Here is a 16,325-nt window from a genome sequence, read left to right on the forward strand (position 1 = left end):
CTGTTACCGAAAATGTGCACAAGTCGAATTTATTTTTCTTACTCCGAGGACGTGGTAGCGGAGCCATTGGTGCATTTGTTTCCGATAAAATTAAGAATAAAAAAAATATAACGCCTTTGGATGAAATAGGTTTTGAGTACAATGCATACTTTAAAAATAATATAAAAATGGATTGCATCGTAATATTAAAGGCAGGGTTAATCATCAGTAAACAAAATGCGTGCGTGCGTGTGTGTGCGTCTGCGTATATACGTATAGGCGAACGCCTGCAACTCAAAACATGTTTACCGCACATTCTGGGTATACACGATGTGTCGCGGCCGTGAGCGATGATCTAACCAGCTCATAACTGACCCTAGACAATCGACCGTTTCGTACACAGGGTCCTCGACTTTACCGTGGCCTGGTTCTTGGTTTGGTTACGCGATAAGTATCGCGTGCGGAGTTGAATAAACCGAATATAAAAATAGCCACGGCCGCTTGCCCCCTACCCCTCTCGCGCAGCGATTTTTATTTTTGTTTAGCTGGGTGCAATATAGCGAAGTCAAGAGAGTTTGTCGAAAAAAATTATGGACAAGAGTTGTTTCATAAGCACCCTAAAAAGTGATGTGAATTTACATATTATAGAAGGGTTTATGGGATAAAAGTATACACAGCAGATGCGACTTGAAAAGTATTTATTTACTGCAATTAAAAGAACACACTCGGAAGGTTTCTATTCAACGACTGACTCTTCTGAAAATCTTAAAGTATTAAGACGCTTAAGAAAACATTTAAGCCACACAGGCGGTCAATAAATTCTTATAATAGTTTCGTTCAAGCCTACCACGAAATGCCTTCGTGCTATTTAATATAAACATACATACATAGGCGAAGTGCAGTCACCGATGTATATTAAGATTAATTTTATATAATAATAAGATAGGAGGGTGGCGGGATCTAGCAAAACTAACCACCTCAGCTCACGAGATTTTATGAATTAATTTGATTGCATTAGCTTGATTGTATCCCTGTGAAAGAGAGGTTATAAAAATACATTTATACCCATTTTAACAAACAAAAAAAACTCAAATTCATTTTTATAGTTAATCAAAGGTGGTGCAAGGACGTTTTCCAAAGTCGCAAATCGTCGAGCAGCACTTCACATCGTCTGGAATGGAGTTCAAACATTCGGTGACCTCATAGCTGAAAGAACACAGGTAGAGGGCGCGCTACGGTACCGCCGGACAATGTACAGAGAATTAAGACGAATGATGAATATCATTTTCAAAAAGACATTTTGGCTGTTCGGACTGCGCAATTTGAAAGATTAATGTACATAAACGGAGAAAGAATCTTTGGTCTTCGCGATAATACGGTGAAATGTGATGCATGTGATATTATAACGAAACTGTTTTGCAGCTCCTGTAGTCTTATCTGATCTTTGTTGAAGAGAGGAAAGAACAAGTGAGTCGCATAACCTTAACTTGATTTAAAATATCTTTGAATATAGAGAGCGAGTTCTTAATTTCCCATAACTTTTCTGAAGCAAGTAAAACAGGTGCGATTCGAAACGAAAATTCCTGTTAAAGGACATACCCAAATTCTTGCAAAAATCGACAACGACAACCAATATTCCTGAACGAGCTGGCGTTTTTTCCAAAAAACGGTACCTTAGTTTTTGTTTCAAGAAATTTTTGATACAAACTCAAAATTAATATCGATTAAACGAATTTTATAATATTTAAGCAAAATTCAAAGTACCTAACAATCTTAACCGCGACTCAGGTCTCCAATATGGCAATCAGTCATCCAAGCTCCGCCCCCTCAAACAATATAAAAGCAGGTACAGAGTAAAATGCGAAGCAGTTTCAGACAAGCTCTGAAGAAGTCAACAGGATGTTTGGCGAAACGTTAACTAGTTCGACTCAACAAAAACTGACACAGGAGGAATCCAGAAGTTTTATAAAAAGTAGGGGTTCTAATTGGTAATACATTGAACTGGTCCGAGCGTGTTGAATAAATTCCCTCACTGATAAAACGAAAAATACTGTCTATAATGCCTTTGTCCTTTCATCTTTCAGAAATTTGTTGTCATTGTGAGCAGCATGTGGTAATAGTATATTATGCAACAAGTGCGGTAAACGGCATTTGACTCACGAGTTTATTTATTAATAAACGAGTGACTTAAACGTGTTGCATACTATACTTTTTCTACGACCATTGGTTTTTGGCTACATTTTCGCAAAACAACACGAATACATCCACTGACATGACTGTCAGAATTGACAAACATCAAAATTCAAAGCGTGCGAAATATCTACGAAAACACCCGATTGCTCCCAAAGCCGTGCGGTAAAATCCCGAAAATGTCCGAAGTGGCTCGGATTCGTGGGAAACGAAACTGACGTGGTAAAGTGACGCTTCCCGCACGCTAGATCGGTGGGTAATTAGGTATTTCACGGACGGGAGTAGAAAAAGCTAATTAAAACACTACTCAAGTGCTTCGCAATAAAATTTTGAAACTGTTGTTTAATTATACTAGATTATGAACGAGGACATGTGATGAATTTGTTATTTGTCGGCTTGGAGAGCGAACAAATTGAATTTCAGATAAAAAATAAAGTCAAAAGTAGCAAACCTGACAGAATGTCAAAATTCAAAATAATAAATTTTACTAAATATTGTCAACTGGAACGAAGAAACACCCGTACACCAGCGTCATATATGTTACATGTCATTCAACATTTTATATTATTATTAATTCTCCCTTACAGTTTTTGTCTATTGACTATTCGTGGTTATTTCAAAAACCTTATTGATGATCCACTTGTACTTTAATGTACTAATCTATACCTGGCGATTATGTCGTCGCTTCGTTGATAATAATTAACACCGTGGTCGTTATCTTTGCGGCGGGCGCCTCAATAATCCGCCAGTCAAATATTTGTAGAGTTCGATATAATACCGGGAAAGAGAGTGGAACCGATCGCAATGTGATCGTAGTTAGGGGAACATGGATTCGACCACGTGGCAATTCTATTTTGTGTTTCGATTCAATCTTTTGTTTTCCCTATTCTCGGGATCGAATTTTAAAAATATACTTCCGATTTTGTTAAAACACCTTTAAAATGGTATGGCACCTTTAACATCAAAAGTTCACCTTACCACTTAAAATCCCGAGTCATGACAATTCTTACTGATAATCAATACAACAGACATACTTATAATCAATAAAATGGACATATTTAGTAATACAAAAGAAAAAGCATTGTTTTTATTTATTTATTCTAATTTATTATTGTCCTTTTAGGGATATTGTAAGCATTTTAATCAGTTTAAGTTATTTTACAGATAATTATTTAAGGTAATTGCAATTTTTATTTGGTAATCAGTTTGTAAGTTGAACTAATAAATGAGTAAATATGTATTTACTTTGTTTTTCATTTTTCATCCCATTTATTAAACGTATCGTAAATTTTACAATCATATCTATTGTCAAAGGTTGTCAAATGGTTTTGATTAGTTGGTTCGTTTTCCAAGAACAGTTAACGAGATGTAAACGTATTTTGAGAAAATACTGCCGTACAATAGACGCATTCAAACTTATTGACGTTAAAATCGAGGTTGTAAACTCCGCGCATGCGCATTTTGAACCTTCTCAAAAATTTTTCCATAATTGCTTCATATTTTTGTATTATCGGCATATATATGGCCTCTATATCTCTAGTAACAACGCCGAAAATAATATGTCTATATATTTTCTACATAGAAAGCTAGAAGGTTTTCAGTTAGTTTAATTTTTGTTAAGGTCTGCACTGCATGGAGATCAGTCTCAGCATTAACTCCATTTATTACTATGCTATTCTCCTCTCTTATAATATTGCAAACTTATTCGATTGACATTAAATTCCGTATTAAATTTCTTAACTGAGATAAAGACGTGAATATGAAAACAAGATGCTGAAAATAGATGACGCTCTGCATTGACTTAGATAGACACATAAGTGTTGACGGAAATGCATACTGAAAATTGACTAACATTCAATATAAAACTGGTTTTCATTAAAACACTCCGCATATGCCTATAACTGAAATGTAAACAAAAACGTATATCCAAATCGAGGCAGCAGTTCGAGAGAAAGAAAATTAACTTCGAAGTTGACCCAAATTTTGGTGCGAAGTTTTTAACTCGTTCCCGACATACAAAACGTTATCGATTTTCAATCGAAACGATGTCGATCGGCACACACCGATTTCGTTCCCGGAATATGGTGACTTTAAAATTGGCCCCGATCTGGTTTTTTCGAGTCTAACGTTTCGGCGGTAATTTTTATGAATGAAATTGACGTCAGTGCAGCGTGAGCGGTCGGTATTTTAGTCAACGTATCCGTCTGCGTTTAGTATAAATAAATATCGGTCTATGACTATCGCGTTAGAATTTTTGCACGCGTTTCCTTCGTTATATGTTTCATTCCATTAAAGCATGAGTAATTTTTGTTTGAAACTTATTCATAATTATTTTTTGTTGTTTCCTGGTCGTTTTTTTTTTGCGTACCGTATACCATACGCATTTACTCGTATAGTATAAAGATTCAATGTATAGATTATATTGGAAAGTTCTTTTCATATTAGCATCCGATCTAACTTAAACCACGTATGAAAACTTTGTTAAAAATGTACCAGAAATAGCGATTTCCAATAATGTTTTTTCATATATTTGGCACCCTGTATGACGAAAATCAAATTTGCGAAAAATAAATAAATATCAATTTCATTTTTCAATTGTATTTTTAAAATTATTTAAATCAATTGACGAATCAATTGACACAAAAAAAAATTGACCAGTCAATTCCACAACCCTAGATTTAACAATTAAAAACTACCAAAGTGTTAAGGGAAAAAAACTAAAAGTAGATGATGACTTAAAATTAAATATGCGATATTTTGGTCTGTATAACTAATATTTGAACAGTTTAATAATAATAAATATGGGGAATGGCAAGGTTCTATAGGTCTATATATTTGGAGGGGTCGTCGATGTCATAAATAGTATTCCGGTATTATTATATTATTGCCTGGGACTACACTGTAATTACTAAGTTGTATCGTGAGATAATGAGGCATTAAAGGAAATTGGAAACAAAGTGAAATAACAAGTACGAGACAGCATTGTCGTGTCTTATTTCAACTACAATTTCGATTGTAATTAATAACTGCGACGATATTATATATTCCGTAGCGGCACCTTTTTGATTCTGAATTTCTAGCGTTCTTTTGTTTTCATCTTTTGGCTTCATCAGGACACTAAAATTATGAGGGACGACAATGGTTGTTTCAAAAACATCGTTTGTCTGTTATGAATGTAAACATGACATTCGATGTCATATTCAATATTCAAAGGTAAAACACAACTATTTACAAACGGCGCGCCATATTGTCGTGTGGAAACGTCAAACAAATTGTTAGATGTTAGTTACTAAATGGTCATTGTCGCCAATTTCACAGCCAACCTGAAATACTAAAAACACAGCAAGATCCGTCCTCTAGAAAAGAATTCAAATATGTAACCTACCAGAGAAAGCAAAAAACGGTAAAATCACGATGGATTATGAATAACTCAATAAAGTTAAGATTTACAAAAGAAAAAATGATTACATTAAATAGTATTTTTCTACTCCCGTCTGTAAAATACCTAATTACACACCGATCTAGCAAGCGGGAACCGTCGCTTTACCACGTCAGTTTCGTTTCCCACGAATCCGAGCCACTTTGGACATTTCCGGGATTTTACCGCAAGGGTTTGGGAGCAATCGGACGTTTTCAACTTACAATCACTTTTGTGAAGTGTTAACATTTTTTGTAACTTTTGTAGGGTGTGACCTATGTAAACCAAACCACAAGAGCACTTCACGCAGTAAACAACATCCGACTTTTGTAGGGAAGGTTTAGCATCTTTAAGATTGGAATAAAAGATTTGAGAGTTCTTAAGTTATAATTAGCAATTTTTATATTAGTATCTCTAAAGACAGCCTATCTATATATTGCAATTTGCCATAACACATTGATTCACCGTTACTATTAAGTAATGGTTGTAACGCCTGGAACTGGCTTGTAGTGAAGCATAGTCGAAGAAGATATCCATTTGAGCGAAAAAGAATTATACTAATTTAAATAGAAATAAAGAATTAAAATAAAAAATGAGAGGAATTTAATAGCGGCGTTTCGCAATGAAGCTGCGTAGAATCGATTGCGGATATATATATACGGCACGAGTCGGTCGCGTGGATTTGTCTAATTAATTGGCAAAAAGTAATCGATTAAAATTAACAGAAGAAAAAAAAAACGCGATAAATTTATGCCGTTTTTGAAATACGCTTTTACGCGTTTGAAACTTTTCGCTATCGTGGACAGAAATCGTTCGGGCGCTCGCAGCGGCGGCTCGTCGATGAGGATTGTGGAATTAATTGAAAAAAAAAAAAGGAAAGAAGATTGAAAACTCTTTTAGACATGATTGTGGACAGTAGTACAATACAGTAAAAGTATAATGACTGCTTATGTTAGCATAGATCGGACAGATCTATGCAGAACGTCTTAAATATAGGGGCGAAATATTTTTAAAATGTTTAAATCCATTTTTTTCTAACAGGCTGAGAAAAAAGACTACATAACTGCTTTCTTCAGTATTAACTCTCCCATATTTGAGAAACTCTATACGGCGCCTACCGATTGTGTAAGCAGTAAGCTAAAAATTGTAATTTTTTTTTTTTTAATACCATCTGGACATGAATTAAGATAGCTTTCTAAACAGCGCATTGGTACCGAGAAACCATTTTTAGCTGAATTATCTGATAATATTCTAATGTAATAGGTTCGAGTCTTGCAAGAATCTAATTAAATGTATTATTTCATTGCATAAATGTTTCTTAACTTTCTAACAAAAATATTGTAAGAAGTCTCGTGTTTCACGATATTAGGCAGTAGGTTGTAGATTGAGACCGCACTTAATTAAGTTGTGCGAGTGTATTTCATTCGTATGGGTTATTTTAGTGTTGCTTTTAGTTTTGTTGTTTATTATTTGTAAAGATAACTTAAGATTGTTTAAATTTTAATATAATTTCAAACGGATTAATTTTCGTTTCAGTGTAATCTAAATCAAATACAGTTTTCACGAAATTATATATTTTGACATGACAATTGTTTCGACAACACCGTGTCTTTATCAAATGTAATATTTACAAACTCCCTGCTACTATATATACCGAAAAATGACCATAACGAGAATTGAAGTTCAATAAAGGAGAGGTATTTAAATATAATTGATCGTTAAGCAATACATTTGAATGTCTCATTTTGTTAATCTGCATCATAAACCTTCACGCACGGACACAGTCATACATAACAGCTCAAATCACCCTTATACACACAAAATGGCTGCATTTAACTCTTTTATACACAGACTTCTTAATACGCCACTCTCAACAGAAAATTACATCGAACTTAATTTCATTATACAAATTGCACTGAACAACGGCTACAATCCGTCCATTATAAATAAAATTATAAATAAAAAACAAATACAGACAACAGTAAACTCTATTTATCCGAAACCTAATACAGAACACGAACAATTTAAAACAATTACATCCATTGGAGAACCTAGTGAAAAAGTTTCAAAACATTTGTCAAAATGTGGTTTAAAAATAGCTTTCAGAACTAACAACACAATGAGAAAATATTTAAAAAAACAATAAATCGAAATGTCCAAAATCCCAAAAATCAGGTGTCTACAGGTTGAAATGTGGATCTTGACCTAAAATTTATATTGGACAAACAGGTAGATCCTTCAAGAAACGCATTAACGAACATATAAGAGCGTTTAAAAACAATAGTCTAGATTCTAATCATGCTACACCCTTAAATACAGAAAAACACATTTTTGACGACAATTTTGATATATTAGATACAGCCACAAAAAGTAGAAAATTAAATTTATTGGAAGCCATGGAGATTAACAAAATGAGACTTTCAACGACCAATTAGATTTAAATACCTCGCCATTATAAAACTTAAATTCGTACAACAACATTATTTATGGTTTTTTTGTCGTTTTTCGGTATATATAGTAGCAGGTAGTTTGTAAATATTACATTTGATAGAGACACGGTGTTGTCGAAACAATTTCGTGAAAATCTGAACTTTTACTTCTTATTTATTTTGAAGGGAACTATTTTGTTCTTTATATGAACGCTCGTCAAGCATAAATACTAAATATTTTATTTTACCAACTCTTTTCAAAGAAAAATCATTTACGTTAAAGTTTTTTCTTGTTTAAATAAAATTTATTTAATTTTTTCGGTGCTTATTTTTAATTTGTTATTTAACAGCCAGTTGTAACATTTTTTTTTGAGACCGTATCATCTACAAATGTTTAATATTGTGCTTCTAATCTAGCCAAGCACAGACTGAAGACAAGCAATTCTGCATGAAAAAGCAAATCGCGCATCATTTTTCAAAGTTTAATTAATATATTTTTTGACAATATTGACACTACTCAAGGTAGAATTCAAATATATAGGGAACTTTCCAATTCACATTAATGTGCTATTTAATGAGCTACTTTAATTCCCCACCTTGTATGTACTGATTTTTTGTTCGCCCCGAATTTTCAAAATTTTTGACGATTTTTCCACAACGCATGGTTTCTTTGTTGCCAATTTTTGGTTGACGCGGGGGCATCCGCCGCCACTGGACGATGACGAACGTCACGTCGGGTCAAGCGTCTCGCATGTCGCGACCCATGACGACATTTGGAAATTTTCTTGAATAAAAAAGATGCTTCTCGCATGTTCGATCGGTGGATTTCTGCGTGAAAAATGATTTATAACAAATTTAATTCGTTTCGGCATAAGATATTTTTTCTTGAAACATTTAGTTTACGAAATATGTCCGGCCTTATCTGGACGTCCCGTATATATAAGCAGTTTGATCTGTTTAGGAGACCCTCGATTCTGGTTACGTTTGATTCTTCCTTTATATTTTCCAGTAGTAGGTATTACGTTTTTCCTATCGCTTTGATAGTTTTCTGTTCTTTATTCTATCCAGAGAGAAAAGATCAACGTTCTTTTATCTCACCCACCAATTTGTCCTTGCCGATTCAAAAGCAAAGTGTGACATGGGAATGTTACTTTCATTCATTATTTTGCCCAAATTTTTGGAATTTAAAGCTTTAAACTTAATTGGGAAATAAAAATACCATTCATAATTAAACAGAGGCACACCTATAGCGGAGATCGAAGCCTCACAGTGAACATTAGCATGATTAATGATTTTTTAATTTTTTGATCGTGACATTATATTTCTGTCATTATAAATATAATAAGTTAAAAACAAATTGCAAAATTGCGTCAAATACGAAAATTTACTTTTATTATCGATTTCTGTCAATTATTTCTGAATAAAGGTTGTTTTAAGGTGAGAAATTTACATTCATGGTCAAGTTATTTAGATTATCAACACTTTTATCCAGCCTTTTACCTAAAAAGCAAAACGTGTACTTTGTTCAAGTTCTCAATTTTTATGAAAATGATTTTTGAAGATCGGAGGTGTTAAATATATTTTTATAAAACGGCTTTTGGGCGTTCCGGGAGGTATCCTAACGAATAGTATTTTACTTTTGAATTGTTTTCATATTTTGCCCCTTATTTTTATGAACATTTATTTATTGGACCCTTAGGTCAGAATAAACTTATTTTTACAATATTAATTAAATGTCCAGCTTGAGCATAATTGCAGGCGTATAATCTATAATGTAAGCTGTAAGTCGTAACGTAACGCACAAGCTGTTTTTGGAAACTCGACTACACATTTTTTGGATGGCGAATCTCCGGCCAAGTCTTGGGGTATGTTTTTTGATACACCTTTCATAATAACAGTTTGGAAACGTTAAAGGCTTGTTGAGTCACCTTTGTATATTGCGTCTTCGTTCTTAGCCTAGCCTGGAAACGTATCGGGATCGTTATTTGGTAAATATTGTTTTTGCGGATTGGAAGTTGGCAAATAATAAATAGAATCCATCGGGGAATGTAGTTTGTCGGTATATTGGTTTTCGTAGGTTTAATACGGCGTTCACTAATTAACAAAAAGAAAAAAAAGAAAACGCAACCGCAAAATGAAATTGTTAATGATATAAAGACCGGGCATAGAATTAAAAAATCGTCGCTATTTAGGGTCGTACGACGAAATTGGGCACTGTTTGTTCGAGCGTATAGATAAAGCCACATTAGTTACAAGAATATTTAATTATAAACTAACGTATCTCGTATATGCATCGGGATTAAATCCTGTAGATTCGACATACGGGATCGCTGGAACCACTCTGCGGTATCAAAATGGATCGGGAACGAAGGAAGGTGTTGTATACAGGGCGGATCGCGTTGAGTATTCTGTGACTCAAAAAGATAGGTCAATCTTTTTAAAAATTGACATTTTTATTTATAAATTTCCACGTTTTCTGAAATTTGGTATGTATAATTGTCCTGCTAGGTTACTTTTGTAACAAAAACGGCATACCAGCAGAAAAAAGTGATTTCCTGTACCCTATCACCCTCCCAAATTCTCTTCATCTACGCCTATGATCTTGAGACATATTTCGTTTAATAAACCTCTCCCGTTTCACAATATTTTGCTGTGCGCATTTTTGATGACAATTGTAGTTTTTTAGATATTGTACATTAATAAATAACGCATTTTTTTTTAATTTTAAGTAACAACAAATTCAAATTGGATAAGTTAATAGACAGTCCCGACCTTTTGATAAGTGAAAAACGAATTTTTTAAATAATTATGGGTTTTTGTTTATATTGTCCAAAATTCGCCGTTTCAAATCATGCTAACTAAAATCTTGTATTCCATTCATCAAGGCAATAACGTCATCACCATATATGAAAAGGCGCGTTAAGAGAAAATTAAAATCCTGTTAGTGTTTAAACCGGGTGGTAAGAATAACGTTGACCTCAAAATTTATTTGATAATAAACATACAGTCCTAGACGTAACCGTTCCGGATCAATTCGATCTGGGTACTGATCACAGACTTATAAGAACAAAATCTATGTATAAACAGGGAACTGGACAGAAAAAGGAAACGTCAAAAAAAGTATAGTACAATTTCCAACTGATCACCAGAACTCGAACAGAACTAGATAATGAGACAAAACTAAATAAACTTATTAGAAGAAAGTTCAGAGAAAACAAAAGAAAAACCCAGCTAATGATGTCACTAAATGATAAAAATGGAATCGAGAAAAGATTCTAGAAAGGCTCGCGGAATTCTATACAGGATTATATAGAACAAAAGAACAAGAGGTCAACATAAAAGTAGCACCAATATCAATAAGAAATGTGGGATCAGAAGTGATGCCAGAAGAACTTGCTAAGGCAATTAAGGACATGAAAAGAAACAATGCAGTTGGAGTTGACGGAATCACTACGGATATGATCCTTGAGGGTGGAAAAGGGTCGACACTCCGTCACCTAAACTCTTCACCCTGGTCCTAGAAGATATATTCAAAGAACTGAACTGGTCGAACAATGGCGTACGCCTCAATAACCTACGATTCACCGACGATATAGTTCTTATTGCTAATAACGTGAGGCAAGAAATGCTAACAGAGTTGCCCAGTCTGACAAGGTTGGTTCGAAGATGAACATGGTAATGTATACGGAAGAAAATGTCACAAAGATAGAGACAACAAGGAAATAGTCACCGAATGACAATGGAATGAAAATTGTGATCATCGTTTACATGAGGATTGTGGAATTGACTGGTCATTTTTTTTTGTGTCAATTGACCAGAATGTTGGCCGGTCAATTGACCGAAATAATTTTAAAAATACAAAGGAAAAAAAATATAAAGGAATGGAGTCGATATTATTATTTGGATTCCCAGAATCGCTAAGTATCGCGTTCGGATATTCCTCGAGGGCTATAGGTAAATTGGGCATGCATCACAAACGCATAATAATTTATTATAAAACACATATTATTACTAAACCATGATAGATAACGCACTACAATTACAATATATTATTTATAACATTTTTCACTAGCCAATTAAAAAGTGGTCAATTAAGAAATGGCGAACTGACGGTCAATTGACCGGTCCCAACACTAAGGATAATGGATATTTGAAAAACCATTTCGTGTCAATATTGAATGAATGTTTTTTTTCTGATAAGTCAACTGAAGAAGAAACGAATGATGGCCATTTTTAACGATATTTTTCCTAATCTCTAGATTGGCCTGGCGGTTGCCGTTACTAGTGACTTGTGGAATTTTGAAGGCTGCCGAGGAATTAAAAGATAGCAATATTTGTGGAAAAATCCGTTTTTCGATTAATAGCAATTCAAAATATGCGAAAAACGGTAACATTTATAAATAAAAAGGTGATTTTTTAAACAAGGATCAACGCCCGGTGTTTTAAATGTAATTAGTTGGCACAATGAAATTGCCAACACTCAAAGAATCTATCACTAACTGGTTGAGCATCTTTTTTGCTTACACGATAATTTTGGACATATTATACTCACATAGCATACGCATATGTTATTTTAGATTCCGATCTTATATGAGAATCTAAGGTAGCTCTCGTGTTGAAATCCACTTTTATTTATGTCGCATGTCGTACGGATTTTGACCGATCGAAATCAAAACTTGGCAGTCGTGGGGCGCGTGGGCGGGGCGCGACCCCATAAGCAGATTTCCCAGCGGATAAAAGTTGTGTTTGTGCGTTTTCCTTGGTCGTAGGTGAATTTACAAAAAAATGAGCGTCGCAGATAATGGATGAGTTAATATATACCCTGAAATAAGGACCTACATTGTACCGGGTGTTCAAATAAAGCCAACCGGGAACTTACATTCGGAGACGGATGGTGCCTAAAGTGATAACCTATTAATTAATTAAAAACTGGAAGGGATATCATTATTATTGTTATTGTTTCGGCTTTTTCTTTTAATTTTTTTCTATTTATTGGTTTGGTTAACATTTTAAAAGTTTCGACACCGCGGAATTTTTTTATTTTGAAGTTGTCTTTAAATATGTCATATTTCCATTTTTTTTTAGATTATTTCTAAACGTTTTAAATAAATTGAAAGGAAAAGAATAATACGAAAGAAGAATAGCTAAATTAGGTTTTTATTGCTTAGTGCTATTTAATATATTTACAATTTTTTGTATATATTTATTATTATTTTCTTTTATTTTAATTATTTGTGTATTGATATTATAATTTAATCTAATAATTTATATCACACTTTAATAATCTTTATTGTTTGAACATATTTATTTAATGCCAATTAACTTAATTAAATACTAACTTAACCTAAGCCAAGTCCGTCACCGTCGAACTTGCTTCATCTATTAGATAATTTTGTGCACTTCAAAGATGTTAGCGAAGAAACTTTATTTTTAGTTTTAGTTTTAGGTTATATTATTTGTATGTTAGGTTAGGTTATGTTGCGGTTTTCAATGGGTTCGTGGAGTTTTTTATTTATTAAGAAATGTATTAAAAATAGTCATATCCTGTCTTTCAAGAATTAATAAGTCTCTGATATTATATCATACCACAATTAAAATCGTAGTATCCAAAAAACGACTTGAAGTTTATGAAAATGCGCTTTTTTGAAGCTATATAGATTCCCAAAATTGGTTACCTCCACTTTTCTTTCAGGCAAGATTTGAACTTGCATCAGGGCGTTAAGATGGCGGGCGCGTCCCCTGGTAGCCATTGCAGAACTCTTTTGGTCGATTTACTTAGTAATTTTTGTTTCAGAAGTTGACTTTTGGTAAGCATCTTCACCCTACAGGTTTTTATTGAAAAATAAAATGAAAAAATAAAAAATAAAAATATGGACATATTATTCCTACGTTGTGACATTTTTATATGTTTTCAATATATTTTTTTTAATAAAAAATACTTTTAGTCACTTATCAATATTGTTAAAGACTAAGTTTATTAATTAATAACGTCTTAAGTAGTAAGTAGAAAACCACGAAAGAAATTATTCATTCCTAATTACCGAGATTGTCATACGTCATAGTAGGCTGTGAAATTTGACAAATCGGAAAATATACCTTACCGCATCTTTTCTGTCGTTATTTGATGCTTGTTAAAATCTCTTAATTATCTAATCTCTTTTAAATAGTCAAATTTATCTATCAAACTTTCAGTTTTCTTATCATATTACAATATTCGACTGCTGAAGCATACGTCATGTTGTGCGTGGCTGAGCGAATCTAAGCAGCAAATTATCACAATCGAAGACGTTTTACTAGAATGGCAACAGGCCGAGTTGATCCTAATCCAGTGTCTAGAAGAAATCAACGCGTTCGGAACGAAGAAAACGTTTTCTTGTCTATGTCCACGTCTGTGTTTAAGCTTAATAAGAATAAGTTTAGAATTGGATATTAGTAAAACATCTATACACCGAATTCTAAAAGATCGCTATCTACCTATCATATTATATATTACATTAGGTTCTTTTAGAAATCTATTTTGATAGACCACTGTAAAGGGCTAAATTCTATGGCCTACTACATCTCCGGACCTTACTGAACTGGACTTTTTAACCTTTGGGATAGAATAAAAGATATTGTTTATCAAACATATCTTTATACATATGAAGATATTGAGCTACGGTTTTAAGTGGGTTGTGGGGCTCTTGTTTGGTTATCTATTTACGCAAAAAATGTACCTTACTTCGTTGGCACACCCGGTATATTTTTGAAAAGGCAATAAGTTGTTACTATAGCAACACCAATGAGTTTATTGAAATTTTCGAAAAAAAAAAACAAAATAATAAACGTTTATAATGCATTGTAATTTTAATTTAACTGTTTCTTTTTATATATAATTAATTAATTTTCTATCGTATTATTCTGAACTGTTGGGAGTGTACAAAGAAATAAGTTTCACCGTACTCAAACAAGCCTTTCTTGTCATTCGGTGGAGGCGCAGGATATTAAAAAATAAAAAAGTCCCGACCAAAATAAAACGGTGGGAGGCGTGAAGTGTTGAAGGGGCGAAATTTTTTAAAAGTCTGTTTTCGATTTTGCATCGTCGGTCGTCGCGAAAAGTTAAATAAGCTGTAACGCAATTAGACTCGTATAATTAGAATGGGAAAATTATGAGAGCAAGCGAAAACGGCAAGATCGCGAAGATAGGAGAAAAAAAAACGAGTCTTTGGGTCTTTAATGGAATTTTCGCGAGGATTTTTCTGATGTAACTTTTCTCGGAAGTGTAAATAGTGTTATCGAGACTATACCGGCACGCAGTTAACGTTGCTCGGGTGTTAACTATCCGACGTTGTCGTTAATGGTCCAATTAGATGAATTCCGACATAGATATTCAAAAATTACGCCCTAATGGAAACAACGAAATAACATTACCCGTTTTCTGACATGTTTTCAGCCTATCGTTGTTTGACAAAGTGCGAGGTTTCGACTAACGTTCTCTCCCATACGGAAAAAGCGGATCGTAGGTTCGTTTTAACCTTAAACTTCAATAGGTGTGAGATATTTTACGAACAACCATTTTGCCATATAATACAGAGGTCATAAGGGCGGAAAGATCGATACGAACTGTCTTCGGCCTTATCGGTTGAAAGCGAGATTTAGTCTTGTCGGTTAAAGAGTTGAAATGAGCGTGCATGCGACGAATGAATGAATCTTCTCAACATTTTCTTCATGGCCTTTAATGCCTTCAAAAGTTCCTTTATCCTTCCTTTTTTTTTTGATGGTTTAAAACTTCGTGGTTAGGTATCACAGATGGAAGGTGTTTCATAGTTATCAGAACAAAGTATTCCCAGGATTCTCATAGTGGCGCAGGTGACTTTTCAACATTTCGTCGATGTAAATTTGAATATAACTCGAAATTATGCGCTACAGATAGCATTAAACATTTTTTTTGCTTAAATTAAATACTATTTATTCATATAAACACAGTAAATAGTGGACGAAGTGGACGAGAATAGATAAAAATCTCAAAAAATATTTTGTTTTGCTGCGTAGCCTTAAGGTTATAAACACCACATCTTGGCAGCACTTTTCTGGCTCTCATTTGGTCTACAAAATAAGGTTTAAAATAATTACAAAACTGAATTATAGAGGGGATGTTACGTCAAAATTTTCTAAACATAAAATTCTTATATTGCCAAGCACTTACATACTTACGCGTACGGTCACAAGAACAGAATCGATTTCTTACATTTCAATAATTTTCAACTTCAAATCTGATTTTTTGAAATTATTTCTACATCCATTTTTTCAATAAACTATAACCCAAGACG

This window comes from Cylas formicarius, unplaced genomic scaffold (genome assembly GCF_029955315.1).
Source record: "Cylas formicarius isolate icCylForm1 unplaced genomic scaffold, icCylForm1.1 PGA_scaffold_8__14_contigs__length_24414737, whole genome shotgun sequence".
NCBI lineage: Eukaryota > Metazoa > Arthropoda > Insecta > Coleoptera > Brentidae > Cylas > Cylas formicarius.